This window comes from Protopterus annectens, chromosome 9.part0 (assembly GCF_019279795.1).
Source record: "Protopterus annectens isolate FY-2018-M chromosome 9.part0, PAN1.0, whole genome shotgun sequence".
Classification (NCBI taxonomy): domain Eukaryota; kingdom Metazoa; phylum Chordata; order Ceratodontiformes; family Protopteridae; genus Protopterus; species Protopterus annectens.
In genome coordinates this window covers 859,394,082-859,416,263 of record NC_056743.1, presented here as the reverse complement: position 1 = coordinate 859,416,263, position 22,182 = coordinate 859,394,082, and positions in this window count along the sequence as shown.

The following is a 22,182-nucleotide window of genomic DNA, read 5'->3' as shown; positions in this document are numbered from 1 at the left end:
AAAAACCTATGCCTGGAGCCCCCTTGGGTTTTACCTCAGTTTCCGAGCCTTCTGTTCCAACATCAGGGTCAGGTTCTACACTCTCATGTCAGAACTCTCAGCCTGGCGGCCTGGTTAATCCAGGGCCTTTGATTTCTTCTTTCCTACCCAAGCAGGTTATGGATGTCATTTTAGAAGCCAGACATCCTAGCACTAGAAAATCTTATGCAGGAAAATGGAAAAGATTTTGTTCCTGGATGCAGGCTCAGGATTCTGATCCTCTTCTTCCTAACATTACTTTAATTTTACTTTACTTGACAGATCTTACATAAGGGTCTCTCTTTCTCTTCCATTAAGATACATGCCTCTGCTATTTCTGCTCATTATAATACAGACCCTCCCATCTTTTCCCACCAGCTCATGAGACAGTTTCTCAGAGGAGCTAAGAACTTAAGACCTCCTAGATCTCCTCCTATTCCTGTTTGGGATCTCAACTATGTTTTGGAAAAACTAACCTTGCCTCCTTTTGAGCCTGCTGCCTCTTCTGACATCAAGTTCTTATCTTGGAAGACAGCTATCCTGTTAGCCCTAACCTCTGCCAGGAGAGTTTCAGAGTTACAAGCTCTTATGGCTGTGGAACCTTATATTATTTTTCATCAAGACAGGGTATCTTTGAGGACTAATCCTACCTTCATGCCTAAGGTGGTTTCCAAAGTGGCTTTAAATCAAACTATCCACTTGCCAACTTTTTTCCCCACTCCTCAAAATAAAGGGGAAAGGATCTTACGTTCCTTAGATGTACACAGACAACTACGTTTTTACCTGAATAGAACCAAGGACATCAGAAAATCAGAACAATTGTTTGTTTCTTATGCTTCAAGTTCCCAAGGTAAAGCCTTTTCAAAACAGACCATTTCTAAATGGATTGCTCATGGAATCATATTTTGTTATTCACATCATGGAAAGCAAATCCCAGGGAGTATACAGACTCATTCCACCAGAGCTGCTGCCACTTCTGCGGCCTTCCTCAGGGGAGTTCCTATCAAAGACATTTTGGAAGCTGCAACTTGGAGTTCTGTGCATACTTTTTCTAAGCACTACAATCTACCTCTGTACTCCAAGTCTAGGGCAGGCTTTGCCTCTGCAGTCTTGCAGGGCCTTTTAGCCACCCCTTCTTCTTTATGACCACCTCCCTTTCTTTCAGCTTTGGGATTCTACCCTACTGTCATGACTGCAACAGTGAAACACGATGAACATAGTACAGTTGTGTACACCTACCATAAATGTAGATGTTCGAGTGTCTTCACTGTTGCAGTCTGGGTTTCCCTCCCTCCTGTCCCCTCTTATTTTTACTTTTGTGTATTTCCTTTTTTCACCATTCTTCTGAGGTGTATTTGCAAAGGTTATGGGACCTTTTTCATTTTGGGACTCCTGACATCTGGGGCAAGAAAACTGGAGAAGATGGCATCGGCTGTCAGCTTTGTACTCCTGGCGCTCTGACGTCAGGGAGCATGGTTGAACAGCCGATGCCGGACCCAGACTTTGGGATTCTGGCTGGGGAGAACCCTACAGTCATGACTGCAACAGTGAAGACACTCGAACATCTACATTTATGGTAGGTGTACAAAACTGTACTTTCCTTTGTGGCAATTATTTGTATATTTAATCATTCTTTTGATCACAATCAAAGTTCTTAGGTCTACACAGTCTACATCTGTGTTTGTATATGATATATGTGGGAACATAGATGCTCTGAACTGCCTCTAATTTCTCAGAATGTCTCTGAGTTTGCCTCATACTTTGGTTTGCTCTTTGCAATGTTTATGTTTTTTCTGCCAAATCAGTGAGGATTGCTGTCACTAAATAATGACTTTTACTTTTATTCTTGTTATCTTAGCAGTTTTCTAAGTATATAAGGGCAATATCTGTCCTTCATGTTGTTCCTGTGTTCCCTTTATTTTTAGCTTTCTCTTTCATTCTTGAGCTAAACAACTGAGTGGTATCGGTGAATTGTAGTGGCTTGAATAGTGTATGTTGCCAGCAGTGAGCTAAAACGATACATTCATGTATGCAGTTATTTATGTAGTTATTCATTCACTTCATCAAAGTCAGACATTTGAAGTGTACAGTTACAATCATCAGTATCTGTAATTGATGGTAGGTGAGTGTGTGTGTATGCATATCAGGGGGATTGCAATGGGTTGCATATTCTATGGTTCTGACATCAGACCAAAATACACTTGGCCATTATTTAAATATTTATTCATTCATTCATTTGATCTGAATCAGAAATGTGTGTGTGTGTGTGTGTGTGTGTGTGTGTGTGTGTGTGTGTGTGTGTGTGTGTGTGTGTGTGTGTGTGTGTGTGTGCGTGTGGAGGGGGGTTAAAATAAATTAAGGCCAGTTGCTTATTATTTTTATTTTGTTACAATATCATACCTGGGACATACACGGTCAGCAAATTTGAGTTTAATTGTTGGGTACAGGGTATATTGGTAAATACATGTGACTGACGCCTGCTGTCATTTTCCCAGGTTAAGCAGTCATTATTCTAACTTTTTAGAATTAGTGTGCATATGTGTGAAGTCAGCTGGAATGTTTTACCACGGCTGTTTTTTAACATAATCAGGCATCTGAGGTGTGCATACTTAATAAAGGGGCTGTTCATTGATGAGTATGGATTGTCTGTGAATAAAATGTCTGTGTGTAAGGATTAGGGATTCCATTGTATCTAAATGTATCAAGTTGACCATATATTTTTTTTCATTTTCCATCACAAGCATCAGTATTGTACACAATAAGTGACTGCCTGGGTTGGTCTGGCCTGAATGTTTGTGTGATAGAAACTGATCATTTATACAATGGCACAGCAGGTATCATTACTGTCTCACAGTTTTTGGTTCTCTGGTTGAGTTTTTGGCTGTGATTCCTTCTGTGTGGAATCAGCATGTAGTCTCTGCCTCTCTCCAGAGTTTATCCAGATGCTATGGTGTCCCTTTTCAGATAATCAGGTGTATAATGTATATCTGCAGCCTTTTATGCTTTTACTTTCATCCCAATCTAACATGAGAGGGATACATGGAAGGAAACATTTTTGGAGAGGTATGGCAGCAGACACTTTTCCCATATATGATTTATATATCCTTGGAAGCACTTTTCATCCCAATGTATTAGGAACTACTATTTTGCTAACTTTGAACACCAAGCTTTAGGTGGAACTTATTTGTCCTTTAAAGTAAAACTAAGATTAAATTTCTTTCCTTACTGATAATTTTTGTTGAGGCTATAACTTAATCAAAGGTTTGTTTAAAAAAAGCTCTAAGGTGCACCTGAAACCATGACTTCTATGGACCTACCAGTCTCTAGGCCTCCAGCTTAATTTAGATAATGTCTCCACACTTATTATAAATTGAGTCTTTGTCATTTAAGGTGTTTTAAAAGGATGCAGGAAAAAGCTATAAGTAAGACAAAGTGTCAAAAAACAAGAAAGAAGTAATCTAGTTGGATGGTGTGTAGTCAGGATGGAGGGAAGAGGGGCATTGGAGAGTGCAAGGGGGAACAGTGTACAATGAGGGGACACATGGAGTCTTTAACTTGTGCGTTGCTGTGCCTTGCTGTTTGAAGTCAGACATTTGAGGTATAGATATCCCATTAAATGGCTGAAAGTGACCAACTGTACCTGACTGTTTCTGTTGTTTAATCACAAATGATGGTCACTTACCTGTCATAATAGAGACCCACACCATTCCAACCACACCATTAGTGCCACCCATTCAGTGCTTCCTGTTTTGAAGTCACCTGCCACCTCTGGAAAATGACACCCAATAATACTGCAGCTGAGAGACATAAGGATTTTAGAAGAAAGGGTTTCTATACATATTGTTAGATCTAAGACTAAGAGGAAAGGAGTCAATGGATGTGGTTTAATCCACATGTGGGCATGCATTAGAGCATTACACACTGGCTGAGCCAATACCAGGCAAAAAGGGGCACAAAACAGGGACCTTTCTGCTACCAAAAGGGTGAACCACTTATACAATGCCAAGTGAGATCCATACTATGAAAAGCAGTAGGCCAGTGTGGTCCGGACACAAATAAGTCCATGTCACATTTTTCAAATAGGGGTGAACTCACATTCCCAACTAATAGGGGCACAGAAGGAAGCAGTTAATAACTTGGGTCGGTGGTAGTCTAAAACTTATAGAAACTACATAAGGAGCAAGTTTCTGTAACTATATTCTGTCTGTGCTACAGCAACGAATCAGCAATCCAAAAGAATACATGGATCATCAGATATTCATACATATGAGGATTATAGCTGTTACTGCAGCTAGAAGGAGGACTGAGATCTGAAAGGATGTTATAACAGAGAGTAAAATGGTTAGGAGTCTCAGGCATGAAATGGTGACACATTAAGTGCAAGTCAGAGCATTACAGCAGGTACTGGAGTTAGCCTAATGCTATAATCTTTCATTTGGAGTATACAGTGCATGTCACATGCCAGTTATGGAGTTTAGACTTAATCAAGCAGGAACTTGGTGAGGGTTGATTGGCATAATGGTTAAGGTGTTTACCTTACCATCACAAAGTACACGGTTTGATTCTCACCTTTGAAATGGAATTTGGCAAGGCTTAAAGTGTCCCACAAAGGCATCTAGCCTAGTGCTTACATGTGCACTTATGAACCTATGAAGTTGAAGCCATGACACACTGAGATCCTTAAGTTTGTTGATTTTTATGGTCAGAACTGGCACAAAAAGTTAGATGACCGGGAGGGTTAAGTCTACTTAGGCAGTAGTGAAAATGAGGCATAGGATGAACAATATGATGGTCAAGTTAATGACAGAAATGGTGGGTATTTACATAGCCTACCCGAGAATCAAAATCAACTGGTTACAAATGTAACAGGTAGATGGAGTGCACCAGTCAGATAAGAGATATTCTTTGCAGACATTAAGGCTGGTCTGGCTAGATTAGGACTAGAGTGAACATAAAGGAAAAGTGTTTGGGTGAAGGATATGTTTGGTGGAAGGATAGAGGTCTAGATCTCCCCTCCAGTGGCAAAAGTCAGGATTGGTAATGGACGCCAAAGATAGCTAGAGGGGAGGATATTGTACTGGTTAGCTGGTCCTCCCCTAGAACTGATGACCCTAGTGGAGATCTGGAAGTTTAACAACCTGGCCCTTTTTGTCAGATTGTATGGTGGCATGATTAAGAGATGGATATTGAAATTGACTGTGCTGTTGGCACTGTCATTTATAGGGTGCAGAATCATTCTCAGAAAGATCTGAAATCCTGCCTTGTGGATATTTCCTGGAGTAAACTGGCACACAAACATAGGCCTGCAGCCATTTAAGCCCCTTATATATCTGCAACTTTCCTGACAATGAAGTATGTTAAAACAGTATGGGGAAGTAAGTGGGTATTTTTTTAACTGAAGCTAAAACAATAATGTCTAAGCAAATGATAAATGTTAGTATGATAAAAAGGTACAAATATCTGTGTTTTGTATATAACATAAAAAGGAACTAAATGTAATTCAAAGTATGCTTAACAATTATTCAGGGCAGGACTTTCCAAGATGGCTGCACATTGATTAACAGTTTAATTTCCGCTATCTCAGTGTGAAAAACAGAAACTGAAAGAATAGGGCCAGGAATTCTGTCACTTTTAGTAAATTCAGTTACTGGTTAAATACACTGCCTGGATACCAGCAAAGAAAAAACTAAGAGAGCCTGCAAGAAAATCAACTAAAAAAGGATAAGGAAAAAACACTGATTGGGAAGAATCCTGCAGCTGTACAGCAAAAAGCAGTTCAAGCTCCAGCTTCATTGCATGACATGATTTCCAGTAATCTAGAGGAAAAAAAAAGTCAAATGTGGTCGACAATGAGTAAAATAAATGAAACATTGAAGGAATATAAGAATTCAAATAATAAATGGCTGGAAAAATGTGAAAAAAAAAACTTTAAACAGATGTTCAGCTGAACTGATAAAACTGCAAAAATCGGTGGTCAAAATGAAGAAGAGTCTGAGTAAGAGTATGAGACTGTTCAAGAAGAGATTTTTCAAAAATGGTAGAATTAGAGAAGAGAGCATATAGAGAAAATTTGAGAGTTTCTGCTGCAGCTGAGAAACTAGAAGAAACAGAATATATTAATTTTATGAAGGTACAAATAAGCTTCTAGATCAGTATTCCACAGCAGGAACTGTTAATTAAAAGGGCACAGACTGTATATGCTCCAAGTCTCGTCACGGGAAAGCAGCAAAGACCTGCAATGTGAAGTTATTCATTCTCGCCGTTTATTCTTTACTGATGGGCTCAGAGCCGATCCCTCGGCTCCGATATGGCCAATTGCCAAGCTCGAGGTCTTCCAATAGCTTGAGGCCAAGTCCCTATCCCATGATACAACTGTGAATTACCCCAGATCTAGTTTGCCACTGCAATAGATCTGAGGTTCTGAATTTAGCTCAGGCCAGTATACTGTTTTTTCTATTATTCCTTAGTCAAAACTTTAGATAGTAGTTGTATTTAGATAGTTAAAAAAGCTTTTATAGCTTTATTGTGTGTATCCTGCTATTTACTCCCTTTCCCTAATGTGTGATATAGCTTTTTAGTGGCCTCTTGTTTTAGGCCTAGTTTTTGCTAGTTAGCCTGTGCTTAGTAAGTGACCTTTGTCACATTGTTAGTGTGTAGAGTTATTCCTTTTTAGTAGCTTAGCCCTCAGTAGTTTAGGAAAGTCTTGTGTGAACAGTAATTCTCTGTTTTGCATAGTATATATTATAGTGTGTGTTCCTAGCAGGTATTCCTTTTTTTGTATAGTCTGCTTATATTTTTAGACAATTGTGTGACAGTAAAGGCCTTTACTATCATATTTAGCTATATCTTATCTATATATATATTGAACTGCAATTTACTGTGTGTGTGTGTGTGTGTGTGTGTGTGTGTCTCTGATTAGCCAGATTTTAAGGCTTCTTATAGTCATTTACTATCTAGTTGTTTGTGTGACAGTAATTTCTTCTCAATGGCTGACGAAGAAAAGCACCCCAAGTCTGGGTTCAAAAAGTGCCCAAAGTGTGGCCAAAAAATGTCTGTTACAGACAGCCACGTTAATTGTGTTTACTGTCTAGGGGTTCTGCAGTTGCAAGACAGTTGTGCCATTTGTCATTCCTTCTCCTCTAGGGTCCTGCAGGAAAGGAAGAGGAAACTAATTGATAGAGGCTTCATTTCAGGAAGCTTTGAGTGATCAGGATGGCTCCAGTAGGTCTTCAAAGTCTTCCAAGACATCGGACTCAAAAAAATCAAAGAAGTCTTCAACTTCGGCTCCACTGCCGTCAGAGCCGATAGTCTTTACCCTTCAGAGCCAGTCCCCAGTCTTGGAACCAGTGTCCGAAGCACCAAAGAGTCCAGTTCTCCAGTCCACACCACCTTTGGTACGATCCTCTCGATCATCTATCAGCCTGTTGTATCTGGATGTGGATCATGTGGTACAGAAGCTGTTATCGACACCGGCATTAGCCAAAATGTTATCGGCTTCGACTCAAATGACTTCGGAGCCAAAGACCATTGCACCGACTTTAACTATTCCTCCTCCAAGCCATGCTGGTCCTTCGGAGCTGGAGGAGGCAGACCTTATGTTAGTGGAACCCTCGGAGCAGACGCCTGCTCCACTGTCTTTGGCCCCATGTACTCTTGATGTCCTCGGTGCCTATCGAGGACTCTAGGAGCTGACACTGTCTGGTCGAGTCCGGGGAGGACACTTGGACTGACTTGTCGGTTCTGACTTTGCCTCTTGGGGAGTTGGCTCGGATGAGCTTGGCTCCTACCTTGGGGTCAGAGCCCACTGTCCCGGTGCCGACGGTTTCTTTGGATCCATCGGCTCCCTCGCATCAGAGCAGAGGTGCTTTTGATGCCATGAGGACAGTCAAGTCTCTTAGGGCGTCCTTGACTTCAGGTCTGCCTTCCTCCTCCTCTAAAGTGCCTGTGTCTGCTTCTGCCTCCCACATCCTGACCAAACGTAGAGACCCACAGCCTCAGGAAGCCCCATTGGGTGGCCCCTGCTCTTTTGAGACCTCACCAGAAGCTCCCACTGATGAGGTTCCCAGGAAGAGATTGCGCATGAGGAAACACCTAGACTCCCCACAGGAGTCTCTTACATCAGATACTGACTTAGTTGAGTCAGAAGGGTCCTCACAGTCCCTCTCTAAGGATATCTCCTACGCTGAGATACTTGAGATCCTTAGGCAGAGGAGAGACTGGCAGTCCAAAAGCACTATTGAGGATGAGTGAGTTCTCCTGAAGGCTTTCGGGTCTCAGCCCTCCACCTCTTGGGTGTCTCCACCCTTCGATGAGCTGATGCAGCTAGTCTCATGAAGGGCGTGGGAATCTCCGGATACTATGGAGCTTGTCCCTAGGAGGCCTAATAAATTCATTTCTGCCCCCCTGGACAAAACATTCCTAACAAAAGGTGTTCTGGTTGATGCCATGGTGGTGGCAGCAGCCACCAAGAAGGAAACGTCTGAAACTTCCTTGTCTATCCATCCTCCTAACAGGGACTCCAGGATTATCGATAGATATGGGAAGCACATGTTTAGTTTGGCAACGTTTGCTCTCTGTTCGCTGAACTATTTAACCCATTTTACTAGGTTGCAGAGAGATCTCCTTAAGGAGTTGGGAGATACTCTTCAGGGTACAGTAGCTATAGGGGCTTCCGACAAAGTGGCTGCCCAGCTTGCTACCCTAAATTCTATTGTCAGCTCATCCATGTGCCTCATATCCTATGCAGCTGATGGAACGAGTAGGGCAGCGGGTACAGGAGTTGCTCTTAGGAGACATTCCTGGATGTGCTTGTGTTCCTTCGCAGAGCCTTTCAAGTCATCCTTCATCAACACTCCCTTTGATGGCTCGTCCCTTTTCGGGCCTAAAGTGAAGGAAACCTTAACCAGGTGTGAACAGGATGGAAAGACTCTGTCTGCTGTTGGGGTCCATTTTTCCACCCCTACCTGATCCTACCCTAAAGGTCAAAGGGGAGGAAAAATGTGGTTCCGAAAAGCCCAATGAACATTTCAGGACACATGTGGTGAACCCCCCCCTCCAGGGGCAGAGGAGGAGGTAATAATGGCAGACACTGACCTCGCGGGAGAGGGAATCCGCAACACCAGGGAGACAGAGATCACTTCTCTGGGAAGCCCTATCAGCGCACCTGAGGGGAGGCCCGACTGTCCTGCTCTGGAGGCAGTTGGGGGTCGCTTATCTTTGCACCCAGAAGCCTGGCTCAAAATAACAAAAGACAGCTGGGTACAAAGTATCATTTCCAGAGGGTATTTCATTCCATTCGCCACACCCCCCCCAATCATAAGAAAAATCCTGGACGTGCCACCCAGTTACAGGGAACAGGCAACAAGAGAAGTCCAAACATTGCTAAGAATAAGAGTCATCCAACCAGTCCCAGCAGACCAGACAGGATCCAGAACATACTTAAGATTCTTTTTGGTTCCAAAGAAGATGGGGGACTGGAGACCCATATTGGACCTCAGCAGACTGAACTAATACGTAAAGAAAGAGACGTTTCGGATGGTCACACTTCAGTCTATACTTCCCTTCTTAGGGAAAGACAATTGGATGTGCTCGATAGATCTCAAGGATGCGTACTACCACATAAAAATGGCCAGGCCATCCAGGGATCACCTGCGCTTCCAGCTGGGAGCCAATCATTACTAGTTTCGAGCCCTGCCCTTTGGTCTCACTACAGCCCCAGAGTGTTCACCAAATGCATGGCAGTGGTCACAGCTCATCTGAGGCGTCTAGGATTCCAGGTGTTTCCGTACCTAGACAATTGGCTCCTTACCGCCACCACCAGGCATCAACTCATTCAGGCCAGGGAGTCCACTCTGTCACTCTGCAATCATCTGAATATTACAGTCAACTCAGAAAAATCTGCCTTGTCGCCATTGCAGCATATTGTTTTTATCGGGGCAGAGTTGGACACCACCACCACCACACTAAGGCTTCCAATAGAAAGAGTCTCTCTTCTTCATCAGCATGTCAGCATTCTGATATCAAAAGAAAAGCATCACAAATTCTTGCAAAAAGGACCTTTGGTGGTGGTTCACTTCATGTCATGATAAGATGCCCATTTGTGCAACCCCCTCCAGCGGCCACAGTGACCACGGATGCTTCTCTGATAGGGTGGGGGAGCATTTTCAGGGAAAGACTGCCCAAGGCACATGGACCGATCCAAGAGACACATCTGCACATCGATGTCCTAGAGATGAGAGCAGTACTTTTGGCATTGCAGTACTTTCAGGACTCTCTTCCTCTGGGTGCGATTGTGATTCAGACAGACAGCATGTCGGTGGTGTGGTATTTGAACAAACAAGGAGGAACTAGGTCTTACCCTCTTTGTCGAGAGGCTGTCAGAGTTTGGCAGTGGGCTGTTTCCACCCAGTGCTTTCTGTTGGCAATGCACATCCCGGGGAGATCCAGTGTGATAGCAGACAAGCAGGGCAATCTTGTTGCCCCACGAGTGGTCCCTCAAGAAAGAAATAGCGGACAGGATATTCCGCAAGTTGGGCCAGCCTTGCTGCGGCCTATTTGCCAGTCACATCAACATGAAATGCAGAAGCTACTTTGCCCTGATTCCCCCTCTGGGGGAAGCCCCAAGGGACGCACTCATACATGATTGGCCTCCGGGTCTCCTTTATGCATTTCCACCAATCCCGTTGATACCCAAGGTTCTACAGAAAGCAAAAGCCCTGGGAAGGACCATCATTCTAATAGCCTCCCATTGGCCTTGTCAGATTTGGTTCCCCTTCCTTCGACTTCATCTTTTGGGGGCTCCTTGGATTCTGGACCCAGTTCCAGACCTTCTAACGCACCTGTCGGGGGATCTTTATCCCTCTCTGCAGTCTCTGAAGCTCACAGCTTGGCTGCTCCAGTTCCCGTAATAGCCAGGTTCCATAACCTCTCCAATGAGACAAAACAGATCATTTTGTCTTCTCATAAATCCTCTACTAAGAAGCTATACCTTAGCAAATGGAAAACAATTTCTGTATGGGCCTCTAAAAAAATAACATTGATCCTTACCAAGCCCCTATGGCCTCCATCTTAGAGTTCTTGACTATGATCTTTAACAAAGGAGCTGCAGCAGCAACAGTACGGGTTCAATTAGCTGCTATTTCTAATTTTCATCTTGGATTTAAAGGATTGAATATCATGTCTCACAAGTTACCCAAAGCCTTTCTCAAAGGGACTTTTCATATTAGACCACCTGTGAAATCTCCCTATTCTCCATGGAATCTAAATTTTATGCTTTCCCGCATAATTCTTCCCTTTTTTGAACCAGCTTCATCTTGTGATCTCAAATTTTTGCCTTGGAAGACCATCTTTCTGATAGCTATTACTTCTGCCCGCAGAGTGTCAGAGCTTCAGGCTTTATCCATCAAGCCTCCCAATTTGATATTTCATGCTGACAGAGTATCACTTAGAACAAATCCCTCATTCTTGCCCACAGTTTGCACTGAAACCAATCTCAACCAAATTATTGATTTGCCAGTCTTCTTCTCCAATCATTCTAACAATTTGGAGTATGTGCTGCATAAACTAGATGTTCACAGACAGCTCAGATTTTATTTGGATAGAACAAAAGATTTCAGGAAATCAGACCAGCTTTTTGTTTCATTTTCAGACTCCGGGAAAGGGAGACCAGTGGCTAAAACAACTCTGTCTAAATGGTTATCTGATAGTATCACCTTTGCGTATTCAGCTGACAATATGCCTTTGCAACACAAGATTAAAGCCCACTCAACCAGAGCAGTTTCTACATCATCTGCCTTTTCTGCCAGACTTTCCATTGATAACATTTGTGCAGCCACTTGGTCAAAACCTCTTTCCTTTTTCACTCATTACAAAGTTGACAAGGTCTCCAGGGACAGGGCCTCCTTTGGATCCACGGTCCTGAGAAATATACTCCCGTGAACCCCCCCGAGATTGATGGTGCTTGAGACTCTACCCATCAGTAAAGAATGAACGGCGAGACTGAACAACTTCACATAAAGAAATTATGTACTTACCATAACGTTCCATGTGAGTTGTTCATCTCGCCTTCATTCTTACATCCATCCCTCTTACCCCCTCCTGGGCTGACAGATGACTGAGATGCTGGATCTATGTTGGTTACTCAATCCTTCTATTCCTTTCTCTGGGAGTGAAAGAATGTCATATGGTATTAGTATACGTAGCAAACAAGATCTGAGGTGATTCACAGGTGCATCATGGGATAGGGACTTGGCCTTGAGCTATTTGAAGACCTTGAGCTTTGCAATTGGCCGTATCGGAGCCGAGGGATCAGCTCCGAACCCATCAGTAAAGAATGAAGACGAGATGAACAACTCACATGGAACATTATGGTAAGTACATAACTTCTTTTAGTAAAGATGCATACCTAACTACAGGAAGAGTTGGTCATGACAAAAATTGTGGCAAAAGGGCAAAGTATTAAAAGTTGGAGAAAGTAGAGTGCTTGTAGAAAATGATTATTCACTGTACACTAGGCAGAAGAGAAACATTTTTTCCAGCCAGTCAGGTAATGTCAAGAAGCAGGTGTGATGTTAAAGCTGCTGTATCCAGCTGTCTAAAGAAGTGGTCTCCAACCTTTTTTGCACCAAGGACCAGTACAAATGTAAGACAATTTTCCACAGACCAGCCATCTCGCGGTGCGCATAGTAAATTAGATATTTATTTGACATTTGTTTAATGAGGAAGCCAGACCCAGGGAGAAAAGCTCCAAAGTACAATGAAAAGACAATAGGCAATAATTCCCAAAAAAAAAAAAAAAAAGTGTACATTCTGCGTAACAGCATAACATTGATATACTATGGTTGAGAGGTAAGTAAACCTAATGGCAACCTTACTGATTTTATGTTTATAAGAGCAATATTTAAAATCTGTCCCTATTATTTGGCTCTGTCCATCATATGTCTCATCTGTACAGATTTTTACAGATTGTCCAGATTTTTGCCTCATATTTTTGGTCTTTTTTCTCATAAAATTGTTGTTTTCTGGCAAATCACTTGCGGATCATTGAGGCTGAAGTCAGAAAATAATGACAGACTGTTGAGTTTCATACTTCATACCCTTCAGAAAATTCATGTTAATCCAAAACATGTATTTCTGTCAACTTTCGAAGTTTGCAAGAGTAGTACTTAAAAGGGTCCCTATTTTGGGCCTTTGTCCCCCCATTATTTTTGGCTTTGTCCAGATTTCTTGATCTAAGTAAGAGGTTGAGAGGTGTGTGTGTGTGTGTGTGTGTGTGTGTGTGTGTGTGTGTGTGTGTGTGTGTGTGTGTGTGTGTGTAGGGAAGTTAGTTGTTTGGCATCTTTTATTATGGGGAGTATTGGAAGTAGGTGCTGGATTGGGTTCAGTATCACCAACTAATAACAGGTGTAATTGTATAAACAGTGAAGATGTACTTTTTCTATTAAAATCTGAGTCTGGTTTTGGTGGTTAATGTATTTCTTGGAAGATAGTTGGTAATGACTGACATTAAATATTTGTTGTAGTCATGTTAGTTACTGGAAATATTGTAGGGGAGTTTTGTTGTGTAAAAGGGGAGGTATGAGGAAAATGGGTATTTATGATACAATTGTAGCCTGTGAGCCAGGCTAACTTGAAGACTGCAATAGCCATGAGCACATCACTGTGGTGATGTTGCAGGAGTATGTAGCAATTACTGATTTTTTTTTAATGAGTAGTAGATTGAGTTTTTGGTATGATGGGTGATTAGCAGAAATGACACTTGGGGTCAATTCGTTTTATCTGTAGTGCATTTTTTTTAAGTTTAGCTACTAAGAACTATGGTTAATGCAAAGTAGAATGTAGGGTTAATAGTAATGCATACATGAGAAGTTTAGATGAAATTTAAGGATGCATTTGATATGGGTAAAAGTGCAATCATACACACACACACACACACACACACACACACACACACACACACACACACACACAGTCACTTCTTCATTCATACGTGCATTCATTCACACATCGTTCTCACTCTCCCGATCACACACACACACACACACACACACACACACACACACACACACACACACACACACAGCCACTTCCTCATTCATACCTACATTCATTCACACATCGCTCTCACTCTCCCGATCTCACACACACACACACACACACACACACACACACACACAGCCACTTCCTCATTCATACCTGCATTCATTCACACATCGCTCTCACTCTCCCGATCTCACATATACACACACACAGACACTTGCTCATTCATACCTGCATTCATTCACACATCGCTCTCACTCTCTCGATCTCACACATACACACACACACAGCCACTTCCTCATTCATACCTGCATTCATTCACACATGCATTCACACACCCACTTACGCAATCATTAATACACCACTCTCACTCTCCCGGTCTCACATGCACATGCCACACACCCACTTACATATTCATTCATACATCCCTCTCATTCTTCCGATCTCACACATACACACACACACACACACACACACACACACACACACACACACACACACACACACACACACACACACACAGTCACTTCCTCATTCATACTTGCATTCATTCACACATCGCTCTCACTCTTCCGATCATACACACACACACACACACACAGTCACTTCCTCATTCATACCTGCATTCATTCACACATCACTCTCACTCTTCCGATCTCACGCACACAGCCACTTCTTCAGTCATTCCTGCATTCATTCAGTCACACATCGCTCTCACTCTTGCAATCTCTCATACACGCACAAACTCTTTTGCTTTCATGCACGCATTCACTCACACACACAGACAGATACATACTCACTCATACAGGCATTCATTTACATGACGACCCGGTTCCAAGTGCTCTACAGCCCAGTACCAGTCCGCTGCCCGGTGGTTGAGGACCGCTGGTCTAAAGAATATTTTTCCATGTAGGATCGAGGTCATTTTTGATGCAGAACTGTCTAGGAAGGAAATACAAAAGTTTGTTCAACAAAAAGTGAGTCATCAATCAGAAATGGACTGTCCTTCTCATTCTTCTGATAATAAAGCACATTGAGAAACTTTGCCAATAAAACCTTTTCTAGTGTTCCAAAAGAAAATGCTTGAGAGACAGATAAAAGTACAGGAGTTGATGAGAAGAACTGAGAGTACCTTGGAATTGAACCAAAATCTGGAGTTGGGATATGGAGATGAACATTAAGACAACCACAAACATGGAACTCAGTGAATAAATATAAGACTGCAAAACATCAGTCACATTTGTGAAATATGGCTGTATTAGAAAAAGTGGGAGTGGACTTTTGTTGACTGTGTTAAAATTGTGGGGAACTAAAAGGCATCTGTCTCACTTTGTGTTATTAATGTTTGGAAGGACACTGAGGGGAGGGGAAGGAGAAAGAAAAGGTAATCGTAAGTAAAACTATTTCTGTTCTTAACAGTATTTCTATGAAACTTTACCCAATATAAATTGTATGTTTTATTACTTATTGTATGTGATAAAAATACAAAAATAAACAGATGTCTTTTTTCTGTTTCTTCTTTTTAGTATTAAGAAATGCTTAGGCATTATAATGCAAAATGAGAAAAAAGGGTAGACAAAAGCAAGTTTAAGTTAGGCTGTAATTTTTTTTTTTTAGTTGGAAGATGGGGTGCAAAAGTACACAGATCATAATTTATGCTGATGTGTTTTCTGTTATTTTTGCATAGGCGATTATCTGGATTAAGACCCTTGGATTAATCTAATAAGTTGTTAGTGGAAACAAATAAATAAGCGAACACTGAAAATATTGAAACATTTTCATTTAGCAGTAAATGTTTCAGCTTGTCTTTCGAAACCTGCAGCTGAGGACTGCGTTTTTTTCTCTTATGTTTCAATGGAGACAAGCTGATAATAGGGCAATAAAAAGCTGGAACACTAGTTTACTCAAGGCAAAAAAACATAATGTTTTCTGAAAGCATGGAAATTGTTTTTCACATCTGGGAATAAAATAATTTAAAAAGAACAGACACAAATTAGTGTAAGTAGAAGTACAGGCAATGACATGCATCTTAACATGGATAACCTCAACTTTTGGTTAACTCAGGCCTGTGTTTTCAGCTGTCTATTTGACAGTTGTTCTTAATAGGGTTAAATGTCATTATTTGAAGATGTACATAGCTTTGTATGTTTGTATTAAATTAGCAGGTTATGGGAGGGGTTTTTTTGTGTGTTTGAGGGCTATGATTAAAATAAAAAGTCTTGTAAAAATGTAGATTTTCTGAAGTAATTTTCCAAAGGAACACTGCTGCTCTGTAAAATACACATACATTTTGCTGATGAACAGCTGTAGATTTATAAGGTTGCTATGGGGGTTTTGGACTAGTTTTAAATGTAAATATTGTTGTCCCCCCATCAATGGTGTCTCGCCATTGTAAGAATTGAAAGGACCGTAGAATATGTACTGAAAATAAATGAAAGAAACTGAAATGAGGGTGGAATTAATGTTTTTATATTATAATTACCCAGAACAGTGTTGAACAGGTGCTCTCTTTTATGTGCCAAATCTTCTTGTAACTTTCAGAATAAAAGTTGGCATACACTGTAGTTTGGTTAAGAATGTTTTATTATGTATAGTGGAGGTAGATATCAACAATATCTGAATGAAATCTTACTGTCTCCAAAAACAGTGCTGTTAAACTGAAATAGACTGAATTATAATGTCTGTAGCTTCTGCACTCATTATATTGTCTGTAAATTCTTTACTCAGAATGTCAGCAATATCCAAATCAAATCTTACTGTCTCCAGTAACAGTGCTGGTAAACTGAAATAGACTGAATTATAATGTCCACAGCTTCTGTACTCATTATACTCAGAATGATTCATTTCCTCCTGACTAATATAAATATTTTGGAATGCTGAATATTTGACCTGATTTCTGCACTCACTCTCAAGTGTCTGTATCAGACTTGTGTCGATTGCACTGCAATGACTTTCTGCATATCAGTCCGAACTTTCTTCCTTGTCTGAAGTATCTCTCCTAAATAATGCCAAAACCATGTAAATTTCCTCCAAATTTACATGCCTCTTTAACCTTGGTTCCCAAGCCTGTCTGTACTTAATGTAGTACACATTCTGTTAGCACATTTTATTCTTATCAGTATTCTTGACTGAAGGTTACTGAAACATTCCTTTCTGTTGAAACTGAATGTTAAATGAAGATATATATCTGCTTCAATATGACTGCATTTCTAGTCTAGAAAGGAATTTAAGGAATGGGTGGTGCAAATTATTCTGAAGTTAATAGAGAAGATAAAAAGCACTCCAGAAGTTATAGTTAGTGAGTGGGATGAAATGAAAGTGAAGTTTTAAAAAAAGGGTAGAAAAAAAAAAAAAAGAAAAAGAGATATGGTTAAGAAGTAACAAGATGTTTTTAGAGGGGCTGACAAAGTTTAAAGTATTACAGAATAAGGGAACTCTTACAGAACAAGAAGAGGTGCAATTGCAAAGTGCTAAAGAGAAAATAAGGGAGTACCTGGATAATGTGAACGAGTTTAGAAAGACTGATTTTAAGCAACTCTTTTTTGATAATAACTCCAGAACAACAGAACATAGAAAGGGTTTTTGCCAAACTTAGGAAGCCTATAACAAGAAAAAATAACCATAGATGTTTTAGAGGTATTAGAGATATTTACCAAATGTTATGAAAATGTCTATAAAGCAGAGAAGTGGGGAAATCAAGGAAATCAAGAAAAAGTATAAATGGAAATACTTATGGCAGACTTAAATATGCCAAGGTGAGAGATAGATGAGGCTCAACACAATTAACAGTGAAGGTAGGAGGAGATGAAATAAAAATGGTGATGTATAACAAATCTGGAGAAAAAAAATCCAGACATAGATGATATTTTGGTGGAAATTTGGAATCTAGTAAGAAAAAAGTAATAAAGATCTGGAAGGTGTTATCATTGTTTTAAAAGGAGGGGAAGCATCAACGTCTTGGAAAAAATGTGGTGATTGTAATTCCTAAAGATGGTGAAGACCCATTAGATCCAGCTTCATATAGGCCCATTTCAATCTAAACCATGATTATAAAGTGTTTATATCTATAATGGCTAAAAGAATAGCAAAGGTGTTGACAAAATTGATAGATATGGATCAGTGTGGTTTTGTGGAGGAGAGGCAACATTTGACAACATTAGTAGTACAATGATGATTCAAAGGGAAGTAAAACACAAGAAAATACTGTTGGTGGTGGTGAATGTTGCAGAGAAAGCATTCAACAGAGTAAGCTGGGATTTTATGAGTAGGGCAATGGAAGCTTTTGCATTTCCTGATACAGTAATAAGTTTAATTGGGAGGATATATGAGGGATTGGAGGCAAAAATCAAAGTAGGAGGGTTCCTCTCTGATAGGTTGTGTCTGAACAGAGTAACCAAGCAGGGGTGTCTTCTTTCCCTTTGTAATTTGCATTATATTTAAAACCATTGGCAAAGAAAATTAGGGACTCAGAAATTCAGGGATATAATTGGTATGCTATTCAAGAAAAGTTGTATTTATTTGCAAGTGATATTATTTTATACCCAATATATCCAGAAAAGAACATCTCAGTGTTGTGGAACATTTTGAGACAGTTTCAAGTCTTTTTGGTGTATAAATTTAATAAAGATAAAACAAAGGCTGTAGCTGTAAGCTATGTACCCACACATGAATTAGTTCAGCAGTAGCTATATTTATGTGGACACGGTAAGATGAAGTATTTAGGAGTATATAGAAAAGGCTTCTGTTATGGCAGGTAAGGATATGTGGGAAGAAACTAAACAAAAGGTAATACAAAAACTGAGAAACTGGAAGATGTTGTTCATTGATATGGATAATAAGATACAAGCAGTATTTTTTTTAATTCTATTAGTTTCATATAAAGGACAGATATATTTTTATCAACCAGAGGAGAAGGTGTGGACAGTAATAAAGAGTTGAAGGAATTTATCTGGGAGGGGAAGAAGGGAAGAGTTAAGGGATAAGATGATGCTTTGAATATAATAAGAAAGTTTAGGATTACCTGATTTGAATGGGGTATTTTAGAGCTGCACAGATAAGGCTCATATACATAACAAAAGCAGAAGGTTATAATTCAAAGTGAAAATAAATGATGATGGGGGAGGAGTTCAAGAAATAAGGAGAAAGTGGGATTTTGGATGCAGGTCCTTAAGGAGAATAACAACTGTACAGAATATTATATTCATGAAGTAGCAGAAAGTATACTAAGAACTAAACCAACATGAGAATGGAGGAAAGAGATTTTGCTACTAGGGATGACTGCAAGTAAGCTTACAGAAAATAGACAAGAGGAGGCTTGAATTTACTGGAGAAAACTGACAAAGGAACCAAGATATTGGGAGCAAATAACTAGATAGGAAAAGGTAATAGAATGGGAAGAGGCCAAGAAGACATTTGGACTGCAGGCTAGAGATTGTCTTCTCTATCTGGGACTGATATCAGATAATAAGCAAAGAGAAAGGGATAGGAGAAGGCTAAGTGAAAGACCTACTCTGGTTGAGGTTTTAATTGAACCTAGAACAAAAGCAAACCTTTCAGCTATCCAGATTTTTTGCAGAATGTCCAGATATTTGGCTCACATTTTCGGTCTGCTCCTCATAAAATTTATGGTTTTCTGGTAAATCACAGTGATGATCTAAGGACTGAAGTCACTAAATAATGACATACATTTGAGTTTCGGACTTCAAATCCTACAGAAAATGCATGTGAAAACAGATCCTGTTACTCTAGCATTTTTCTAAGTTTGTAAGAGCAATATTTAAAATCTGTCCCTATTTTTGGGCCCTTGTCCCCCCATCTTGTCATGCTTTGTCCAGATTTCTTGCACTAAGAGGTTGAGAGGTATGAACAGAAGCTGTTGTTAAAAAATGGATAATTAGTACAGCATATACAATATTGCATAGTAACTATAGAACTCAATCAGAGGAGGTTAGAAAAGATTGGGAAGCAAGATTGGATAAGCAGTTCACAAGGAAACAATGGGAGGACATATGTATGGCTCCCAAGTATGCAGCAAAATCTAGAAGATTTGGTATTTTTGCTTTTATGTATTTGTATAGGTATTTTATACCCCAAGAAAACTTCAAAGAAATTTTACTTGGAGTGATGCCAAATGTTGAAAGTATGATGGAGAAGAAAGAGGTACCTGGGGACTTATGTTTTGGGAGTGTAATGAGTTGGCAGACTTAAAAAATCCCTACAAAGTACTGTGTCAGAAATATTGAGTGAGCAAATGGCTATAACTAAAGAAATTAGTTTTTGAGCTGGGATACAGGACTGAATTGCCTAGACATAATAAAGCCTTGTTAAGTTTAATTCTGATGGCTGCTTAAAGAGCAATTACTAGCAAATGGAAATCCAAGTCTAAGCCGGCTGTATCTGAAATATTAGATATTGTAACAATGATACAAAAACTGGGAGTGGAATCTTTAGAAAACAGTAGGAGCAAATTACTAGAAAGAAATGGAAATTGTGGGAACAATACATGCAGAATAATATTTTGGAGGACAAGTGAGATTTAAGGAAAGGCAGAAGTGATCAATTTATGTAATGTTGGATTGATGATAGTTATACCAAAGAATATTCATGATGTATAATGTTTGCAACTGAGAATATGTTAATGTGTTTTTTTCTGTGTATGTATGTTTGCTAATGTCTTAAGTGATAACGTAATAAAAACGTAGGGAAGAAAAAGAGGTATCACCTTTTTTTCAGTAAGGTGGTTAAGCAAAAAACAATGTAGGACAGAAAGAATAAGGAGTTAGGAAGGACAGATGGAGGGAAATCAAGAAGCAGGTATGAGTGCAGTTAAATGATAAACAAGGAAGATGTGTAAGAAAGAGGATGAGAGGAAGATGGAATTGAAATTATGTTAATTGGCAAGAGATGAGACTAGGGGCTTGGAGAAACTGTAATTAAAGAATTGGATAAGATCTTGGGGAAGGTGAACATGGCCCTGATGGGGTAGTATATAATTTTATAGAAAAAAATGAGGTAAGATCTGAAAAAAATGTGTTTTTGAAGGTATTAAATGAATGGTAAAGGGATGGAATGACAGAGAAGCAAATATGTAAAGGTGTTGTGAAGTTTGTGTATAAAGAAGGGGGGAAATGGAAAGTGAGGAGATTAGGAATTGGAGTCCATTTACTTTAAGCAGCACCAATTGCAATTTGGTTTTGAAAATATTGTAAGAAAGAATGGGTAGGACTGTAAGAGTATAGAATTAATGTTTGGGATAAAGGGAAAGCAAGTAAGGGATAAGATAGTATTGGTAATGAAAAGGATGAAGGAAGATCATTGATATATGATGTAGAGAAGACATTGATTCCTTGGGACGTGATGGGAAATAAATAAAATATGGAGTTTTATGAGGTCTGTTAAAAACTATGTTATTAGTTGTAGGATTAGAAAGGTGGTAGAAAGGATATATAAGAATACGTAATATACAGCAGCAGTAAGTGGTTGGATGGGAAGTAAAATAAAAGTAGAGAAAGGTACTCCGAATAGGATACTCTTTGGGTTAGTAATGAATTAGTGGTGCAGGAGTATAAGGATCAGATGGAAGATGTGAGGTTGGAGACATTACAAGGATTGGAAATACTGCTGGTTATGAATTATGTAGATAATTTAGTAATGGTTATTAATAATACAAATTGGATGAGAGAAGTAATTAAGGAGTTGGAAGGAAAGACAGAAGAAGAGGAGTTTAAATTATGAATACAAAATAGTAAAGGATATGGATATGTAGATAAAACAGGAATGTGTATTGTGAGAGACAGGAAGTGAGTGTGTCAAAGATTAGGTTTGGGAAAAGAGATGCAGAGATAGATCAGTTTTATGAGGTGTTGAAGCAAATAAGGAAATTGGTAATTATGGAAAGTAAATTATCCTATAAAAAAGTTTATTTCATTCATTCAGTTTTGTTAAGTAAGTTGGGTTATTCAGGGGAAGTGTTTACCTTCCTAAGTAAAACGAGAAAGTATTTTTGACTGTATCCAGATGGGATTGATTTGAATGTGCGGAAGGGGGTCATGACTAAATCCATTTTAGATGGAGGATATTATACTGTAAAAAAAAAAAAGAAAAAGGACAATTGGGACTAATTAATCC